The sequence below is a fragment of the Apodemus sylvaticus genome, chromosome 11 (genome assembly GCF_947179515.1).
Source record: "Apodemus sylvaticus chromosome 11, mApoSyl1.1, whole genome shotgun sequence".
NCBI lineage: Eukaryota > Metazoa > Chordata > Mammalia > Rodentia > Muridae > Apodemus > Apodemus sylvaticus.
In genome coordinates, this window is record NC_067482.1 from 97,704,198 (window position 1) to 97,724,279 (window position 20,082).

Sequence of the window (20,082 nt, forward strand, 5' to 3'; positions counted from 1 at the left end):
ATACTTTCTCCAACAAGGCCACACCTCCTAATAGTGTCATTCCCTGGGCCAAGTATATTTAAACCACCACAGTGCCCATCAAACCATATTTTAAATAGCTGTGTTTATGGCCCCTACATTAGTATTGTCAACCTTGGTCAGTGAAGCTCCTTTTGGCAATGATCCAGATGGCTTCAGAGGCTTATATACCAAGAGTAAATGATTGGTTGAATGCCCAACCATATGGAGAATCAATCTCACCTCACAGAAGGCTTAGGGAATGTTATGGAAGAAAGGGCAGAACCAGAGGGAGTCAGGAAGTAGTGTGGACATGAACTTCCAGGAGAGACATAGATGTGGCTTTTTTGAACTCACAGCAGCTGTGATTGATTACCTGCACAGGATTGGGCTGGTCAACACTCTGTCATAAAGGGGACGTGCCATGGGCTCCACCCCTCCATATTTGCTGCCTGTTCTCCTGTCAGCAAACTCATACTCGTGACTTATTAGATCACACGTATGTACACAATGGAGTCAGTGTGTCCTGTTCTCATTGCCTTCTGGGAATCATTACAGTGGCAGAAACAGGACTTGGGAAGTATGGTTCTTTCTAGCTCTTGAGTTTCAAAATCCTGGACTGGAACCAAAAGGGTTTAGAGTATAGAAAAGGGTCTAGAAGGAAAGCGCCGTCCATAGGGAATGAAGAGCAGGCAGCTCCCTTTGCCCAGCCCTGCGTGTACAACCACAGCCAACTGAGTGATGGAGGGCGTGAGAAGCAGGGACGGCTCTGTCAGGAGGGCTAAGGCAGGTACACGCAGGGTCAAGGGCAAGTCAGGCCGCAGCCTGTGGACACCCGGCCAGGCCTGCCCGGAGCACCCCTCAGCTGGTGATGGCAATGTGGGGATCTGGCCTAATGTTTTTGGACCCTTCACAAAAACCCCATCGAAGCTTTATTTAGAAGTTCTCTTTTAAAAGTAGTGTTATAGAAAATGTAAGATGTGTTTAAAAATAAGTAGGGCATGTAAGGAACCTCTTGGTACCTGGTCCCCATGTTTCAACGTGATCCACATGAGCCCATTTTCTCATTGTGCCCACCCACTTCTCTGGTCCCTGTTATCTTAAAGCAAAGGCCAGATTCATCATTTCCTTTGTAAAGTCAGGAACTCTTAAGGTTGCTTGTTTAACCGTATTCATTTTTTTGGCTGGGTTGCTGTGTTCGTGTGTGGAGGCCAGAGTCAGTTCTCTCCCTCCGCGTGTGTGTCCACATTCAAACCCAGTTGTCAGGGTTGCATCCTGCAAAGCTTGTGCCTTCACCTGCTGAGCCATCTACTCAGTCCAGGATGTGTCACCGGGCTCTCTGCACAGCTCACACAGGGCCAGAACTCTGACATGCTGGGCCCGTCCTTTACAAAAGAGAAAAGATCCTGGGTAAAGCTCCTTGTAACAGATCGCAAGTTTCATGAAAGAGTTCACTCTGAACTAGGCGCATATGTTCATCTGAACTGGGGGTGTATGTTTGTCTGAACTGGGGGCATATATATTTAGCAGAACAATTTTTACAATATTTGTTACTTTGTTAATCATTTCCTGATTTTATATTTTATTTTAATTTTTATTTTTTGACATCTTTTTCTATTGTTTCTTTTGCTTATTCCTATCTTGTTTTTCATTTTCATTTTCATTTTCAGCACTAACACACAATTATCCTAAAACAGACAACAGACTATTTTTTTCTATATTTAGCCCCGAATAATAACAATCAGTTCTCTTCTAGGAGGAGAAAGGGTGTTTCCCTATCTACCCAATAAAGGATAAACATATTCAAATGAATTTTAAAAGATCATGCAATGGAAAGTACATTATTATTGACAATAAGTGTTAAGAACTTTAAACATATACCACCTTGAATACAGCTGCAAAATGCACACAGTCGCCTGGAGGGGCAGGTAGCGCCGTGGTACAGCAGTTTCCCAGCATGCTCAAGGCCTTGGGCTCATCCTTAGGGTTGAGAAAGGCAAGGTGGGGTACAAATGCAAGGAAGTTTACATTTCAGAAGAAAAAAATAGTCAGAACTTTTTGTTAGTGTGAATGTAAGGCATGTGTGTGTGTGTCTGTCTGTGTGTGTGTGTGTGTGTGTGTGTGTGTGTGCAAGTGCCATGGAGAATGTATGGAGGTCAGAGGTCAAAGTTCAGAACCTAGTTCTCTCTTTCCATCTTGGGATCAAACGTCTATTGTTCCAAACTTGTAAGGCAAGCACTGAGCCATCTTGCTGGACCCCATAGTAAGAAATGTCCCTTCCTCATTTCAGCTAGAATTCGTCTGCAGGGTAACAGAAACCCAAACACAGAAGGTAGTCTGAAGTGTCTCTCCTGCATCACAGGAAGTGGGGCAGGGGTCTCCAGGGGAGGGTGGCCAGCAGAGGACAGCAGGGGCTCAGATCCTTGAGCTCTGTTGTCCTTCGTCTCGTTTCACAACATGAGTCTCATTTCTCAATGTTCCCAAGCATTGAGTTTGCTTTCTAGGCACAAGCGAAGTGTTGAAAGAACTCACAAGCAACAGCATCTCAGGAAACCCCACCCAATATCTTCCTCCCTTTCAGGTCTCATGAGGCCTCGGCCACACCTCACGGCTGTAAGATGTTTGCTTGTTTGTGTTTAGCTGAGTACACATCCATCCTGCACAGAATTAGAAAACGCCTGACTATATGAAGTAGTGCATCATGGAGCCGCCCCTTCCCTCACAGGTCAGTAAGCTAATGCTGCAGGCTCGATGCCTTGTGCCTCCCACCACCTTCCTATGGAAGCCCTCCCTAGTCCTCACGTGATGCCATTTGGAGATGGGGCCTTTTAGGGGAAATTGGGTTTACTTGGGTACACATGGGTAGGATTCTCATGTTGGGTTTGGTGGCCTTATTAAGAGGAAAAGAAAGAGAAAGAGATCTCTCTTTATGAGCATGCCACATAAACATGCATAGCAAGCAAGTAGTTGTTGACAAGCCAGGAAGTGGGACCCTCCACAACCCCACATCAGCCAGGAAGTGGGACCCTCCACAACCCCACATCAGCCAGGAAGTGGGACCCTACACAATCCCACATCAGCCAGGAAGTGGGACCCTACACAACCCCACATCAGCCAGGAAGTGGGACCCTCCACAAATTCCCACATTTGCCAGTACCTTGATGTTGGTCTTCACAGACTGGGAGAAATAAATGTCCATTGTTCAACCCCATCTAAGCCAACACGGTAGAGCAGACTAAGAAAAATCAGGCAGGCACAACCTCCATGCCCGCAACTGTAGGGTCATGGGTCCCCCATCTGCTTGGCCACAGAACTCGGCTGCTGTAGGGAAGCCCTGGGACACTGCTCTGGGGGTGGGGAAGCACGGACTGAAGTACAGGACAGCTCGAGGTGGTTTAGGGGTCCCCAGGCCTTCGACGAGGCCAGGGCTGTTTGGTTCTCAGATTCGCAGACATCCAGGGGCCTCTGGGAGCCGTGGAAGAGCTGAGAACTGAGTGGGGCCCCTCGGGCTGGATCTATCCTGGGGCCAGGGTATGAAGGGGGCACTTCTGGCCGGTCCCTCCGGGAGAGTCCTTGGCCTGGACTTGGGCTTGGGCTTGGAGGTGGCCATGTCTGGGAGCTCAGGGTAGCCTTCTACCGGAGATTAGACAGCCACTCTATAGGCAAAGGCCTCCATGCTCCCCACAGCAGATCCCAGTGAAAAGAAAGAGGCCATAGTTTTAAGACATTTATTGTCGTGGCGGAAAGTGGATGAGTAAAACCGTCCTCCACTTCTCAGGGTGGGCGGGAGAAGTGGGTACGGTTTTGCAAGGAAGAGTGTCTGGGAAGGAAAGCTTATTGGCTAAGCCTCCGGGCCTCTGGGTACCTCATTAGTGTGGAGATTTGTCTTGGGACTACATGACCACAGGTCATGTTCGCTACATATGGAGAGGCTTGGGGTGTTGCCCTTACATGACTGATGCCACAAATCTATGGGGGCTGAGGCTAGTGCCAAGGGACCTACCGTCCGTCCCTTTAGGGTCTCCGGGCTTTCGAGCCTTAGCTCAAGCAGGAACCAAGCTACCTTCACGTCCCACTCCCAGACACCCCTACCCCACCCCCAAAACAGGGAAAGGCAGTGAAGCTGAGCCGTGCAGAATAACATGGGAGCAGCAATCCGGCCCAGGCAGGCCAGTGGCTGCCATGGCTGCCTTGGGTATGGCTTGGGGAAGGCTCACTTGATTTAAACCTTCCATCCCTTGACTACGTTTTCAGGAATGGTCAATGCTCACTCTGTAGGAGGTGGGGCTACATGTCCAGCACACTGTGGTTGCTATTTATGTCTGGTCAGGCCAGCTCAGAAGGGACAGCAACTCAGCTTAACGCCGGCTCCCTAAGTCTGTGATCTCTTTGAAGGCCCACATTGTGCCTGCATTGGGAACAGCCTAGCGGATCGTGGAGGAGCTCTATTGGGGAATGTGACAGAATCTGATTCTGTTTGTGGTGGCAATGTACCCACCAAAAAGATAGCACCTCCTTGGTTTCTCTACAACTGAGGTTGGTCATGTGACCCAACACTGGGTATCCAGATGATGTCTACAAAGAGATTATTTATAGGGCTTTCCCTGCCTTTTCTGTCCCACGAGGGTAGACATGGCAGCCAAGCACTGGCCGCCATCCCTGAGACTAACAGTAATGAAAGCATGAAGCATGCTGGGAATCAGGCTCTGGAAGCCATGACAGCCCTGAGTACCCTTCCTGCAGGAGCATTTTGCCAGAGAGAATAAACCCAAGATGTGGGACTCTGTTTGCTCCGGACTCCTGCTGTCTACAGGTAATTCAAGTCCTACTAAATTTGGGGATCTCTAGAGAGAGTCACACTCTCTGTATCTTCTACATCTCTGCCTGTTTATGTAAGAACAAGGGCCTGAATCGGGCCACAGATTCCACATAAAAGGGCCGGGTGTGTCCACAGGCTTGGATTCTGTGTTAGAGAGCCATGCTTCCCTGGGGCTTGCTGGCTATCTAGCCTAGCCTGTGGTACTCAAGTCCTAGAGAGAGTCACTGTTCTCAAAACACAAAGTAGACAGTTCATGAGAAAAAGACACCCAGTACACACACACACACACACACACACACACACACACAGAGGCATGCAAAGACAAACATCAAAGAACCAAGCAAATAGTTTTGAACAGAAGGAAGGCAGAGGTGATTTCCAGAGTCACCAGTCACTCAGAAGGTCCCCTGATCACCTCAGCAAGGTTCCTACTGCACAGCGAGGACTCAGTGTCCCAGAATGCTCAGTTCTGAGGGTTGTGTCAGAGGGTTCTCCAGGGTCCCTGGAGGTTCTCACCTCACACAGGTCTGTTTCCGTTGCTACACTGTAAGTTCAGAGCAGGCTCCTGGCCCAGCCAGGGGTCCTGACGTCCAGCCTGGCCACTAAACGCACATTTCCTTCTCTGGAAACTTTTAGCTGAATAACTTTCCAAACTTCTCTCTCTCCAAATTTATTAACTTCAGACTTTTATATTGTAAAAATTTTGATCTTTTCACTGTGTTCAAACGTTACTTTTCTATTTTACTTTCTGATTTTCAATGTATCCATGGGCATCTTCTTACTGAATTTTAATTTTATTGAATTGTGGATTTACTTTACAAATATTTAACACTTGGATCTCTTTATTGAGGCTACTTAACCTGTTTTTCTCTTTCAGAGTCACCCTCTTTGCCAAGGTTTAACCCTGCCTTCTGCTTTGGATTGTTGGCTCATTATTTTCCCAATACCACAAAGTGAATGCTTTCTAAAATATTTTTTATTAACTAACAAAAAAGAGGAAAAGTTCAAATCATACAATTTCCTTAGAGTGCAGTTCTGCAGACATTCTGAGGCTGTGGCAGCACGTTGTAACCATCACTGTTTTCTGAGTAAACTTCTCTGCACTGGCTTTCCTTCCCAAATCACTTGTTGATTCTGTGAGTGCTTTTAAATTTCCAAGTAGTTGGTTTATTTTTATTCGTTTTGCTGTGATTTTATTCCACATCCTATGTCCTCTTTTAGAACCGACTGTGATCATCTTGGCGACTTAGCAAGTGACATGTGAGAGCATGGGGCTCACTGCCATGCACTGATGAAACTCTCACATAGTGCAAGATAGCACCCATTGTGTCTCTAAAGTTCTCTTTGAGGCTGGGACAGACTTAGAGGCCAAATCAAGAGCTGAGAGATATCTATGAGGGGTGGAGAGAGCTGGGGTGGGGGCGTGTGCTTGTGGAAACAGAGACAGTAGTTCATTGCTGCCCTGGTTGGCCAGAGAGGGGAACAACTTGGGCGAAGTTCTGGAGAGGCGGTGAGCAGGAACCAGAAGGCTCTGGAGATGACCTCACTAGGAAGTCAAAGGTCAAAGGTTGGTGCATTTTAGAGGGTGGCCAGAGAGGAGCCAAGAAACAGATTCTTCTTTGCTTAAATCTATACATTTCTATGAATAGAAACCTTAAAAGGTATGGCCTGTCAAACAGTTCATTCTAAAATGTAAATTATGTCTTGACCCTGTAGATTAATAACAGGAATACACAAATAAAGATTATTCTAAGCCACATGTTCTCCATAGAGAGATAACTCACACAAGGAGTCAAATTTGGCTTTTGAAGGGGCTAAAACACTCAATGTGTATAGACAGGGGAGCTGTACATACAGCACACAGATACAATGTAGCATCTCTGAGTTGTTCAAACTAAATACAGTGCACCTGGGCTCAGTTCCCAGAATCCACAGGGCAACTTTGCCTTCTGGGGATCCAGAGACCTCTTCCAGCTTCCAAGGGTGCATGCAGGCTTCTTACTCACACACACATACACACACACACACACACACACACGCTCTCTCTGTGGAGAGAGAGAGAGAGAGAGAGAGAGAGAGAGAGAGAGAGAGGAGAAACTAAATTGAGGAACAACTGAGACTAAGGACCTATTGAGGAGCTGGATTTGAGGTACATACCTGTAATTCCAGCCTGGAGTGGGAAGGTTAGGAGTTCAAGACCAACCTTAGCTACATAATTATTTTAATGTCTGGTTATATGAAATCCTGCCTCAAAAATACCAGGAGGTAGGAGGGGAAGAAAAAGAAAAGAAGGAAAGGCTTGTTAGAGAGGCAGTATTTTTAAAAGATTAAAAACCACTGATCTGGGGAGTCCTTACATATGTGAATAATAAGCCACTCCCAGACCTCATGCCAGAATACACAAGATGGATGTCACATGCCAGGATGCAACGATCCAAGAACAGAGAGAATGACTGAAGGGGTTAACAATAGTCATGAGATATCACCCCCATCGCTGAATTTTAAAATGGCAACGAGAAAGCTTCTACAGAGGATGAAGAAGCCATTTCTCATATTTAAAAAAGAAATTGAGATATAATAACCAACTAGAGTGTCTTAAAAACATGTGTTTACCTTTATACAAAGCATACACAGTCATTTAAGACAGGAGCATAGCAAGACCAATAGGCCAGTTCCTTCTTCCCCTACAAGCTCAGGGGCACCTGCAGCTATGGGGAGGCCTCATCCTCCTGTTCCACAATAGACAGCTTTCTACTGTTCCTTGTGTGCACTAGCTCCATATCAACAGGGGCATCTTGTGCACAGCAGCTGAATCCTGGATCCCCAGAAGCCAAGCATTCCAAATGGCTCCATTAGGCCACTCTACTAAAATACTATAGAACGAGTTGTTGAAATAGCACATTCAGAACTCAGGAATCTTCCGGATCTCTGAGTCCAATCTAATCTGCAATGGCCTTGTTTCCAAGGTCACATTCTTAAGAATTGAGACTTGGGACTTCAACATACACTATTCTGGGCACAGGAGTCAGCTCCTGACAGGTAATCTAGCAACAGCTCACGGTGTCAGTAGTGGGACCAGGAGAAAAGAAGAAGGGCCACAATGATGTCTGGGGAACTGCTAACCTCACCCTTCCAGAGGTCACATCAACAGGGAACAATGAGTCCACTGCGGTTGACCATTACACCTGCCTGCTCTGCAGGACACCCCAAGACCCTGTAGGTCTGAACACCTACACAGCCACCTACAGTGAGCGTTGAAGCAGCAGTATCTGGCCAACTTTGAGCCACAGACACCCAGTGAATGGCCAGCAAACAGGAAATAGCAGAACCATAGCCTTGGGTGGAAGGTGGACACTCGCTCTACAGTATGTGAGTCCTTCATGGGAAGGCAAGTATTGGGGTGCCACACAGACAGAAGAAACTCATCACAGAGCTGTTTGCCACATCCTGTACACCAATGGTCTTCAGTGTGTGGGACACACTGTCCATATCTTCTAGAGATCTTAGCAGTGTAAATTATCGACCCCAACCAGACCTACCAAGAAACCACAGTTGCTGGATCCAGGGGACTTTGCAACAAGCAGGTGGTGGGAGGTGAAGGGGTTCTTTATCTTTTTACTTCCTTTTTGTACAGCTCAAAACAATGCTACAACATTTAAAGTGTACAATTTGGTTACTTTTGATATGTGTATAATATTCCCCTGTGAAATCAGCACCACAGCCATGCATACACCCATCACTCCCTGAGCTTCCCCTGCCCCCACCCCTTCATCATCCATCTTCCCCCTCCCAACTCCCAATGTCACCAGGGAGCACTGACTGAGCACTATAGAGCAGTTTACAATTTTTATACTTTACAGCCTTCTACACATGAGAGTAATAAATCGCATGTTAGCGACAGGTAGAGAGAGTATCATGCATTTTTTATAGCCAGTGTTCCATGATATAATCATAAATTTTTGTTTTTAACCATTCCCGCCCCCGTGGATTGTTCCCCACCGGAGGATGTTAGAAATACAGAGGCAGCGGGCATTTGTGCGCAAGTCTTTGTTCAAATGCTGCCATTTCTGTTCGCTAGTGTCCTAGTCAGGGTTTCTATTCCTTCACAAACATCATGGCCAAGAAGCAGGTTGGGGAGGAAAGGGTTTATTCAGCTTTACACTTCCACATTGCAGTTCATCACTAAAGGGAGTCAGGGCTGGAACTCAAGCAGGTCAGGAAGCAGGAGCTGATGCAGAGGCCATGGAGGGATGTTTCTTACTGGCTTGCTTCCCCTGGCTTGCTTAGCCTGCTCTCTTATAGAAGCCAAGAGCACCAGCCCAAAGGTGGAACCACCCACAAGGGGCCCTCCCCACTTGATCACTAATTGAGAAAATACCCCACAGCTGGATCTCATGGAGGCACTTCCCCAACTGAAGCTCCTTTCTCTGTGATAACTCCAGCCTGTGTCAAGTTGACACACAAAACCAGCCAGTACAGCTAGGTAGAAGCAGAGCCAATGGTGAGTACAAGTTTATCTTCAAAAGAACTGAAAACCCTGTTTCCTTTCTGGCTTTTTAAAAAATATTTCCTTTCTATTTCTATTTTAGGAGCTGGAAAGATGACTCCGTAGTTAAAAGCACTTGCTGCTCCTACAGAAGACCCAGGTTCAGTTCTCAGCACCCGCATGTCAGCTCACAACTGCCTGTAAGTCCAGTTCCAGGGGATTCAATGTCTCATCTGACCTTAGTGGGCTCTCGCATACACATGGTGCAAAAACATACACTCAGGCCGGGAGAGGGGTGGTTCTGATGCTTTGACTTAATCAAGAATCTGTGTGTGCTGATGCTGAAGGTGCTTGTCCCAAATTGGTTTTGATCTATCAGTAAAGATGCCAGAGGCCAATGTCTTGGTACCGGGTGGGACTCTAAGAGTTGTGTGGGTGTGACGCAGAGAGAATCACCGGGACTGGGGGGAGAAGAAGGAGACTCAGTAGCGGTAGAAGCTAAAGTCAACCAGCCATGTGAGTTTTCAGGTAAGTGGCTACTGGCCACTTCCCTGATTGGGCCTGGGGTAGCAGGGGAAGGTTTAGGAGTGCCCAGTCATTGAGTTAGCCAATGCATTTTAAGATTAATTGGCATGTGTCTATGTTTTCCATTCATGGATCCAAGATAGCTTGTAATTCCCCAGGAGCTCAAAGCAGTACAGCCAAAAAACCATTGCAACACAGGCACACACACATATACATACAATAAAATTAACATCTTTTTAAAGCAATTGTTTTTATTTTATGTGTATGAGTGTTTTACCTGCAAGAACGTATTGCGTCATGTGTATGCAGTGCCTGAGGAGGCCAGAAGAGGTCACTGGATCCCCTAGAGCCCTTAGACCATCGTGAGTCACCACATGTGTGCTGAGAACTGAACCTGGCTCTTCTACAAGAGCGGCAAGTGCTTTTAACTACTGCACCAACTATTCAGTCCTGAGCCAAAGGCTTTGTTTTCCAAAGTCACTGGTCTGTGTTGCAGGCCCTCCAATTCCTGTTCACATCTTTGTCAGTATTGGATATGCTGTGGAAAGCATAGGCTTTATTTGCATATCCCTAATGACTGAAACCCTATTATTATTATTATTATTAGTTGTAGTAGTAGTAGTAGTAGTAGTAGAATCCAGGAAGTTTGGTGGACCGTGCCTGTTACTTCAGAGAGAGAAATATCATGAGTTTGAGGCTAATCTAGTTAACACAAAAAACTAGAAAATTTACTAAGCTATGGACCCTACTTAAATCTACCAGTCTGGGAAACAGCTATATGGTTCATCAGGTAAGGCACTTGCCAATAAGCCTTATTACCTGAGTTCACACATATATTAAATAAATAAATAAAATTTATCATAGTTCTTCTTAATGCACTTCTGCTCTAGGACCTAACTCTGTAACTATTTGCCTCCAGCTGTTGGGTCTCCTCTGTCTCCTACAGTCAGTCTATGGCAGTCCTGACATCTTCATTTTATATATACTGTGGGGTAAACAGCAAGATCTTTTTCAGTTTTGTTCTTGCATATGAACTGCATATGAATTGCTCTTTCCAGCACCCTTTGCTGAAAGAGTATCCTTTCTCTAGCAGAGTGACTTGAAAGCTCCACCAAATATCAATGACCTTGGCTGCAGAGATATCCATCTGTCTTTATCCAATAATGTCTTGATTTGTATCATTATATGGAAGTGTTAAGTCAGGGATATATATGTTTTATATATAGTTGTATGTGTATATATAAATATTATATATATCATATGCATTATATATACCCTATAGATTATAAATCTTACATACACCCACACACACCCACACACATATTCACCTATTTTTTTTTAGATGTAGCCACAGCAAATGCCTTAGGACTTGGAAAATTAAGAACTCTTTCTCTACATTGCCTCCCTTGCTTAAAATGGGGCTGGAGAGCTGTTGCTCTAAATACACAAATATACGCTACAAACATAATCAAGAACTTAGGAAAAAACAAAAGCAAGTCAGCATGGTAACACACGCCTATAGTCCCAGCATTTGAAAGGTGGGGACAGGCAGCTCAAGAGTTCAAAGTCATTCTTGGCTACATGGTGAGTTTGAAGTATTAGAAGATTTGAAGTTTGAAGTCCATGAAATGTCTAATCACAGCACATAAGAGGTGAGCCTGGTGGATTTCTGTGAGTTCCAGTCCTGCCTGGTCTGTACAGTGAGTTCTGGAACAGCCAAGACTACATTGTTAGACCCTGTCTCAAAATAAACTAAAATAAAACGCAAACAAACAACAAAGCCTGAAGAAAAAGCAGGGTGTAGTGGTGTACTGCCAGAATTTGGGAGACAGAGGCAGGAAGACCATTGCAAGGTCAAGGCCGATGTGTTCTACACAGTGAGTCATTCCAAGGCAGCCAGAGCAGCGAGGTGAGACCCTGTCTCAAATAACCAAAGAAAGAAATCCATAAGCATGAACCATAATTCACAAAAACTGGTAAAACATAAAACAGTTGGGTAAAGCAGGTGGATATATGATTCAATGGGTATTCAAAAGGTAACAGGATTCCTTTAAACTGATAAGAACTTTTAAATAAAAATAAGGTTCCTTTCATATAGCAACTACAAAAAAAAAAAAAAACATGGAATGAACATTTCAGTCATTGCCATTGCTAATTAGTGTTTTTAAAAGCCTATGCATTTATAGTTATTCATGTAATCAATAGAAAACGTCCCAGAAATATGAGCTTTTTTGCTTTCCCGGAAGAACAGAGGGAGGTGAGAGGGAGGTGGAAATCTCTATTTAGGTGCTGCATGAATACAGAAGCACATAAGAAAACTTTACAACCCTGCCTGTGCATTCCCACTGTGCCTACTCACAGATGCATTCGTTTACGAGTAGAAAATAACCCACAAGGTAACTGCATAAGCCTCACAGCAGATTTATAAAGACGACAGGATTTCAGGTGATTTTCTCTTTTAGCATTGTTTAATGGTTTATGGTGAGCACTGTTTTCTAACTAAAAGGTAATAAAGATATCTTTAGTTTGAAAAGAAATTGAATCCAAAGAATGTTGCTCATGATGTGAATCAGGACACTTTTACATCTAAGTTAGGAGCTAGGGATATTTTAAAACTAAGCTTAGAGGCAGAATCTGCGTCCATAAGGGCCCAGGCTCGATTTCCAGCTCCAGCCCCCTATGCCATCACTAAGTTATGAGAAATAGAAAATAAACTAATGGAAAATAGACCATGTTCCTATTTATAATTTATAGTACATTTGTGTATAAATATAGTAAAAGGCAAATTCCCCAAGCTATAAATTGACTATTATATAACACTAGAGGACCTTTTGAAAACAAAATACTTCCTGTTAAAATATATGCTTCCTTCTCCTGTTATGAAAACCACAGACTACAGTAGAAGAAATGAAAAATGTGGTGGCTCTATTTTCAGTGAGATCGAGAAACTGCTTGAGTCCCCACAAGCACCCCAGAAACAAGCCTGCTGGGTACCACAGGTGGGAACTCGAAGGGGCCAGAGTTGGCAGCTGCTTTCCTAGACCTAGGATAAGGTCAGACCGATACAGCCTGACGCTTAGATAATGATGCTTTGTCTCCATCTAGATGTTGTGGTAACACAGGCCCACCCCACCCCCCAAAGACCGAGAATCCTGTAGAGATCATCAGGGAAAGGAGGCTTCCAGAATCACTTGCTGACCCCCCATCCCAAACAGGGGTATGTGAGACTGGGCTGCAGGAGGGAGTGTGAATCTAGGTCACACAGGCTTTCTAGACACTGAACAGCGTAGGGGTGATCCCCAAAGCAAAGGAAACAGCAACCAGGATGTCAATGGAGACAATGAAGCTTACGAAAGCTGAAGGAGAGCCCAGATTGTCTCCCATCTCACCCCCTCCTCCACACTGCGCACTGGTGTTTCACCTGTCAGGAGGGCCCACTGAAGAAGGTACACAATAAATCAAAAGATTCACTCAGGATGTAAGCCTGGAAGTGAAGGACACACACACACACACACACACACACACACACACACACACTCCAATTAAAAATAATCAACCACAGAGAAGGAATTACCTATGGAAGAGATGTTTAAGATACTTACTGTGTTGTTAACAACTTTTCATACAACACTCTTTCTAGAAAATAATCCCAAAGACAAAACATAAGAAATTAAAGACAAGTTCTTGGAGGGCAGAAAAAGGTGGAAAGAAAGCTAGGATAAAAACAGGGAAACCATCCATGTATGGCTGGAATGTACTGATTCCAGCTGAACACAGGATACAAACAACACTGACTCAGCGCATGGCCAGCAGACTAGGAAATCACACAGCAGGAAACAACAGTCCCAAGACTCACTGGTGAGCCTGGAGAAACTAATGCTGTATGAGTATAGTAAAAAATGTCTTTCAGACCTGGAGAGACAGCTTAGTCAGGAAGCCCACTATAGCTGGGGCTGGCAGCCAGAACCTAGAGACATCCCTCGCTCAGGAGAACCAGACATAGGCTCCCACTGGACAGTGCATAAATAGAGACTAAGAGCAATGCTCTGCTCTACACATCTGGAGAGACAGCACCTAGATGAGCCCTGTGGATGGAGAGTCTCCCCCAGGATCCTGACCCTCGATTCAGAGACTTCTGTTAGAGTCTGGACCTAACCAGCTAAGATCTGTCCCACAGGTGAGCAGCTTGGGAAGCTAGTCTTAGGACTGTAGGTAGGAATGTAGAGTGTGAACCTTGTGTGATGACCCTCAGCACAACAAAATAAAACTTTTGTTATATTAACTATGCATGTTCTACCTCCTTGCTCAAGACAAATACAATAATTTAAAGAATAAACATGAGAAAGCTTTCCTGAAATAAAGATGATTTGAATCTGCTAATCAAAAACTCCTATTTATTTTAAGAAAGTTTGCATAAGAAATTCAATACCGATATATTCCTATTGAAGTTATGCAATGCCAAAGATAAGAAAAATGGCTCATATCACAGCAAACCCGGACACTGAAAGGAGATCCGCAGTGGAGCTTGTCTACAAGCCCAGCCCCAGTAATCACTTCCATCAATCAAAGCCTCCTTCCTACAGGCTCTACAGTCTTCCAAGTCAGTATAACCAGCCAGGGGGTCAGTGCTCACATGAGCCCCAGGGGAACATTTCATATCAAGTCACAATAACTCGAAACAACACAAATGTACTGTGCCGGTCATGGCCCTAGAAGTGTGAGTCAGGGTGTGGGCAGAGCCGTGCTCCCTAGAAGTGTGAGTCAGGGTGTGGGCAGAGCCGTGCTCCCTAGAAGTATGAGTCAGGGTGTGGGCAGAGCCGTGCTCCCTAGAAGTGTGAGTCAGGGTGTGGGCAGAGCCGTGCTCCCTAGAAGTGTGAGTCAGGGTGTGGGCAGAGCTGTGCTCCCTTAGAAGGCTCTGGGAAGGGCCTTATGCCTCTTCCGACTCCTGAGGGCTCTTTGATTGCATCAGGAGACCCCCTGTTTTTAGAATGCTGTGCTTTATAAAAATAGGAACATTATTTTTTAGAGGGGGGAGAGGACTAGGGAGAGAGGTGGAGCAGACAAGAGGACAGAGGGAGAGCAAGAAGGCAAGAGAGAGAAGAGGGGAAAGCGGCTCTTTTTATAGTGAGTCAGGAACACTTGGCTGTTGCCAGGTAACTGGGGTGGAGCCTAGACTAAATGCTAACATGTCCCCATTTTGGCTTAATTAAAAAAGAAAAATTAGAAAGGGGCGATGGTGGAGCAGGAGTAGGGTCATCACAATCTCTAACTACTGTCTGCTGACTTGGGTCAATGTGTCCCTAGGAAACCTAAGAAAATAGGTATGGGAATGATGATCCAGTCTTAGGAGAGCTGGCTGTTTTCTTGCTGCCCCAGGGTCTGTGGAACCATCTGTGGATAGAGCAGTAATAACAGGTTCAGTAGAACCATCTGTGCCTGTGAGAGGAGATTGGAGCATCTGGGGGTTGCTTCTCTGGAGTCCTGGGTGTAGTAAATTCCTGGACTTGACAAGATGTTGAAGTGCACGCGCGTGCGCACCATGTATAGGTATATATGTGTACACACACACATACACACACACACACACACATATATATATATATATATACACAGAGAGAGAGAAAGAGAGAGAGAGAGAGGGAGAGAAGGTTAAATACATTTGGGAGAAATTTTTTTTCTTAGGTGTACATTTGGAAGTTTAGGTGTGCATTTAAAAATACATTCTTGGTGGTTGGGGAGAGGTGAGTCCCAATTCCCGGAACAGAGAGGACTCCCACCCTCTGGAATAGGTAGTGAGTGGGAACTTTTGGCTATTGATTAGCAGATGAACTTATCTGGATGGAGTCTATTTGGTCCATGAGAGGTAGATCTGAGTGGTTTTCCTGCAGCTTATAAGTTTACAAAAGAGACAACAACATGTGTTAACAACATGAACAGTCTTTAAGATGAGCCTTTCATAGAACAGAAGTAATAAGAAGGGCTTTTTCCTTCTGTCTAGAAGATTGAATCTACATAATGAGAAACAATTTTAAGTTTATAATTGAGAGACAAAGAAAACTTAAAACCTTGCCCTTATAAATAGTTGATCATATATATGGCAAGAGAAACACCTTAAGTTAAAGTACAATGAAATAAAATGTATATTTGAATATAATAACTTATAGTGTAGAATCAGCACAAGAAACACCTTAAATTTAGTTAAAAGACAATCAAAGAAAACTTAAAGTTTAATTTGTAATTATACAGTTGGATTGAATTGTGAAATATTTTATTAGGGTTAGGCAAGTTTATAAAAACTGGAATAATAGAACAATGACGTAGCAAGAAAAGGAAATATGAAGTGTTTACTCACTGGAAACTGAGTTTAGGTAAGAAAGTAACAGATTGCATCTGTGGAAGCTTACATCTGAACTTGTGTGTATCACTTATCAAGAAGTCTGTAAGAAATTTGGCAGTCTTAGCTAGTTAACAAATTTATTAATGAGAAAATATAGTGGTGGATTACCTTAGGGGTAAGGAACTAGACCTGTTTTCTACCTGCCAAGCTAAAGTTACCTTGGCTGTCAATGTAGTCAGAAATCTGGGGAAGAGTAAATTATAATCTAGGAGTCATGTATTAACTAAAGATGACAGAGTTCATTTATAGTCCACTACCTAAACAGTTCCCAGGTCCCTGTGGTCTCCATGGCAACTTGGGAGAAGTCAGTCAAGCCCAGAAGATGAAGAGCTTTTTCTCTGTGGAATAAATGCGTGTGAAATGAGAAATGACTTACCTTGACTTGGGCAATATAAGGCACTTGACTCTCAGGGTATCCAGTTTTGTCCACAATCCAGATAGTCTCTTGTAGCTGTCTCCATTATCTTCTGAGACCTCAGGGGTTAACTGTTAGACTCTGGGAGTCTCTGTCTGTCATAAGCTTGAATATTAATATATTAGCAGACTTCTGACAAGATTGAGAGCAGTATCTATTGGTCATATCTGAGTTAGACAGTAGAGCACACTATAACTTAGTGGCAGTAGGAAAAATCATTATTTGTCAAGGCAGGATAGAACGAAAATCTTAATTGTTAAGTAACGTTGACAGGTTGTATTGGCAGAGAAAAACACAGGAAGAGACACACACTGTGTCTAGTGCACTGTGTCTAGTGCACCCGTGGCTTAGCGTTAATGTGGACCAGAATGGATAGAAACCAGAAAGCTGACAGCGGTGGTGTGAGGTTGTGGTGATACAAAGTGGCGAACTGTGCTGCCAGGGGTGTAGACCGTGGGAACAGGACGGGGGGGGGGGGGGGGGGCATGGGAGTGCTGAGTGACACAGGCTCAGGCCTTCATACTATGCGCAAGTAGCGCTGATCCCCCAGGAAAGAACTGAGAATGTAACAGAGAACAGGGGGTCTGGGGAGATGTCTGCTCTGGGAGACAGGTACACCCGTGCATCGGTGGTCAGGATGGCTGGATGGTGGTGGAGGAGGTGCCCGGAGGAAGAGGAAGCAGGAGACAGGGACAGACGCAGATCAGGCCTTGTGTACCCAGGAAGGGGGGCAGGGCTTCCTCCTAGCAGCCAGAAGCACCAGCCCTGCTTCTGTCTCCTAGCAATTCCCCCCAGGTGGTGTGAGATCTCTGTCCCTAAACAAACAAGGATGGTGGCCTTGAGTGGGCTGGGGCCGAGAGCCCGCAGCAGTCCTGGGTAGGGTGGGGCCCCTGGCTTTGTTCCCACCCCTCCCCTACCTCCTGCCTTCTGCTGCAACAGATTCAAGGGGTCAGGGCGGCGCTGTGGCACGCTCAGGTGCCAGGCCAGCTGCAAGTCATGAGCGAAGCGGGTGGCCATGGGGCGCTGAAGCTGGCAGGATCAAAGGAGGCAGCGTGTGTGGCAAGCGTGCAGGGCAGAGTCATCAGCGGCAGAGCTGGAGCCAAGGCAGGGAGGAGAGCTGGGGCGGGAGACACCTGAACAAAAGCAAGGGAGGAGCAGAGCGGAAAACTTTTGGGGGTTTTGCCCTGCAACGGTGCAGAGCTCGCACCCATGTCACAAAACGGCTGGGCGGGGGTGGTGGTAGCAGTGCGGGACAGAATCCTTGGTAAAGGGAGAGCGACAAAGTGTGCATGCACACATGAGAGAGTGCAGGGCCAGGTGTCCTTGAAAGTGCAGCATCTCAGCAAACAGTGTCCCACACTGGGAACCCAGAGCAGAGCAAATGGTGAGAGAATGAGGGAGCGGGAAGAGGATCCCTAGTGAGAGAGCGGTTCTTAAAGTGCCAGTTTAGTGGCTTGCTGGGTACTGTGCACTGGACCTAGAAACACCCCAGTTAGTAGGGACAAGGCCGCGAAGACCAACCCGTTGGGTGTGAAAGTTATTAAAAACATTCCTACTGGCATCCCAAGAACGAAATTTAATAACAAAATATAAATGGGCAGCCAGGCCAGGTCACCAGGTGGTTATGTGGTGAACTTGGAGGCTATGTTGATCCAGGACTCACTGGAGAAAGTGCCCCACCTAAGCTCAGGGATTTATCTATGGAAGCAATAGCTTCCGAGGGGAGAGGTGGGGGGAGGCAGTTTTCTGAAGTTTGGGCTAGCAAGTGATGGTTCTCCAGCAGGGGGGATGTCAACCTGCTAAATCTGAGTTACTGTACCAAAAGTGTTTTATAAAAAGATAAAGAGGGGGGAGGGAATAAGTCTGATGGATGTGCAGTCAGGTGTGGGGGAAGGGAGTGCCACCACTGACCCATGCCAAAGGACCAGCCTCATGATGGTATAGTATAGAATGCAGTTTATTCAGGAATGGGGAGGGGACTTGAGAGGGTAGTAGAGGCAAAGAGAGGCACACACACACACACACACACACACACCACACACTCACACAGGGGGGAGCAAGCAGCTCCTTTTACAGTGAGTCAGGCCCACCTGACTGTTGCCAGGTAACAGTGGGGTGGAGCCTGGAGAGAATGCTAACACAGCCTGCACCCTCTTGCTCCTTACAAGCCTGTGTCCAGATGTCCCCTTTTAATGATATTATTTATAATAGGGCCCACTCAAATTACCTCATTTTAATTTGATTACCGCTTTAAAGATCTTATTTCCAAGTAAGAAGGACTTTGAGAACAGCACACCCTTTCCCTCCCTCTGGAGAAAGATACAATTCAATCCACAATTCTGAGATAACACAGATACTCGGAGTGCAGAACAAAGCAGCAAGAAGCACAGTTAGAAAAACAAAGACAACAACAACAACAGCAGAAAACTGAGGTAAGCCGTAAGAATCAGGGACAGAGCCAGGTCTACACAGAGAGGCACCGTGACAAGCGCAAACATGGAGAACTGCTTCAAATTGAAACTAGGTTTGAAAAAAATAGCAAATCAATTTTCCTAATGAATTTTTTTTTTAGCTGTCACTGGCCTTAATTCTAGAATAATTCATCTTTAAAGAACAATTATATCTTGGCTTGGAAAAGCAACCAGTTTGATGATTCTGAATTTTGCTTTGTTTTTTTTTCTACTGTTCTATTCAAGTGAAAAACACTGTTTTTCGTAGACAGCGACATGCAGGATATGATCCTAGTTTTATAAAATTGTATTCATCCTACCTATGGAGTCCTGAATCCTGCTTCAAACAGTGACAAGGGTTACCTGGGGCAAGGGGCCTTATAGGAAAGGCCTTTTCAACTTGTTATACAATTCTGTATACTTGACTCTTTATTGTAACTATGTTGCTTTGAACAAAACCTAAAAAAATCAATTCTCTCTCCTTCTCTTCCTCTCTCTCTCCCTCTCTTCCTCTCTTTCCTCTTCCTCTCCCTCCATCTCTCTCCCTCTCCTCTCCCTCCATCTCTCTCCCTCTCCTCTCTCTCCATCTCTCTCCCTCTCCTCTTTCTCCATCTCTCTCCCCCCCCCCGTATTCCCCTCTCTTCCTCTTTTCTCTCTCCCTCTCTCCCTCTCTTTTTCTCCCCCCCTCTTCCTCTCTCCCTTTCTACCCCTCTCCCCCTCTCCCCATCTCTCCCTCTTTTCCTCTCTCTACCTGTCTCCCCTCTCTCTTCCCCTTCTCTCTGTCCATCCTCCCCCCCCACCATTAGGAGGTACCCCGGCTTCTATAAGGAAGCCAGTCCAGGAGTTGGAGGCAGGGCTGGGGATGCTCTGGCAGCAAACAAAAGATGTCAGCATCATCGGGAGGTTGTTCTCAGAACAGCTTCTATCCTGCCATGCTGTGACAGGAGAGTCCTTTGACTACAGGTGTCACCTCATCCATTCAGTAACAATCGC

At 45.5% G+C, this 20,082-nt stretch overlaps 1 long non-coding RNA gene across 1 annotated transcript; it reads right to left on the minus strand.

Moving 5' to 3' along the window:
• Positions 1-991: 991 nt before the first annotated feature.
• On the minus strand, positions 992-17,059 carry LOC127696260 (uncharacterized). The gene is made up of 3 exons (XR_007980208.1): positions 16,601-17,059; positions 1,882-1,977; positions 992-1,382 (listed from the first exon to the last, which is right to left on the minus strand). It is a non-coding gene; the product is annotated as an uncharacterized LOC127696260 (long non-coding RNA).
• Positions 17,060-20,082: the final 3,023 nt, after the last annotated feature.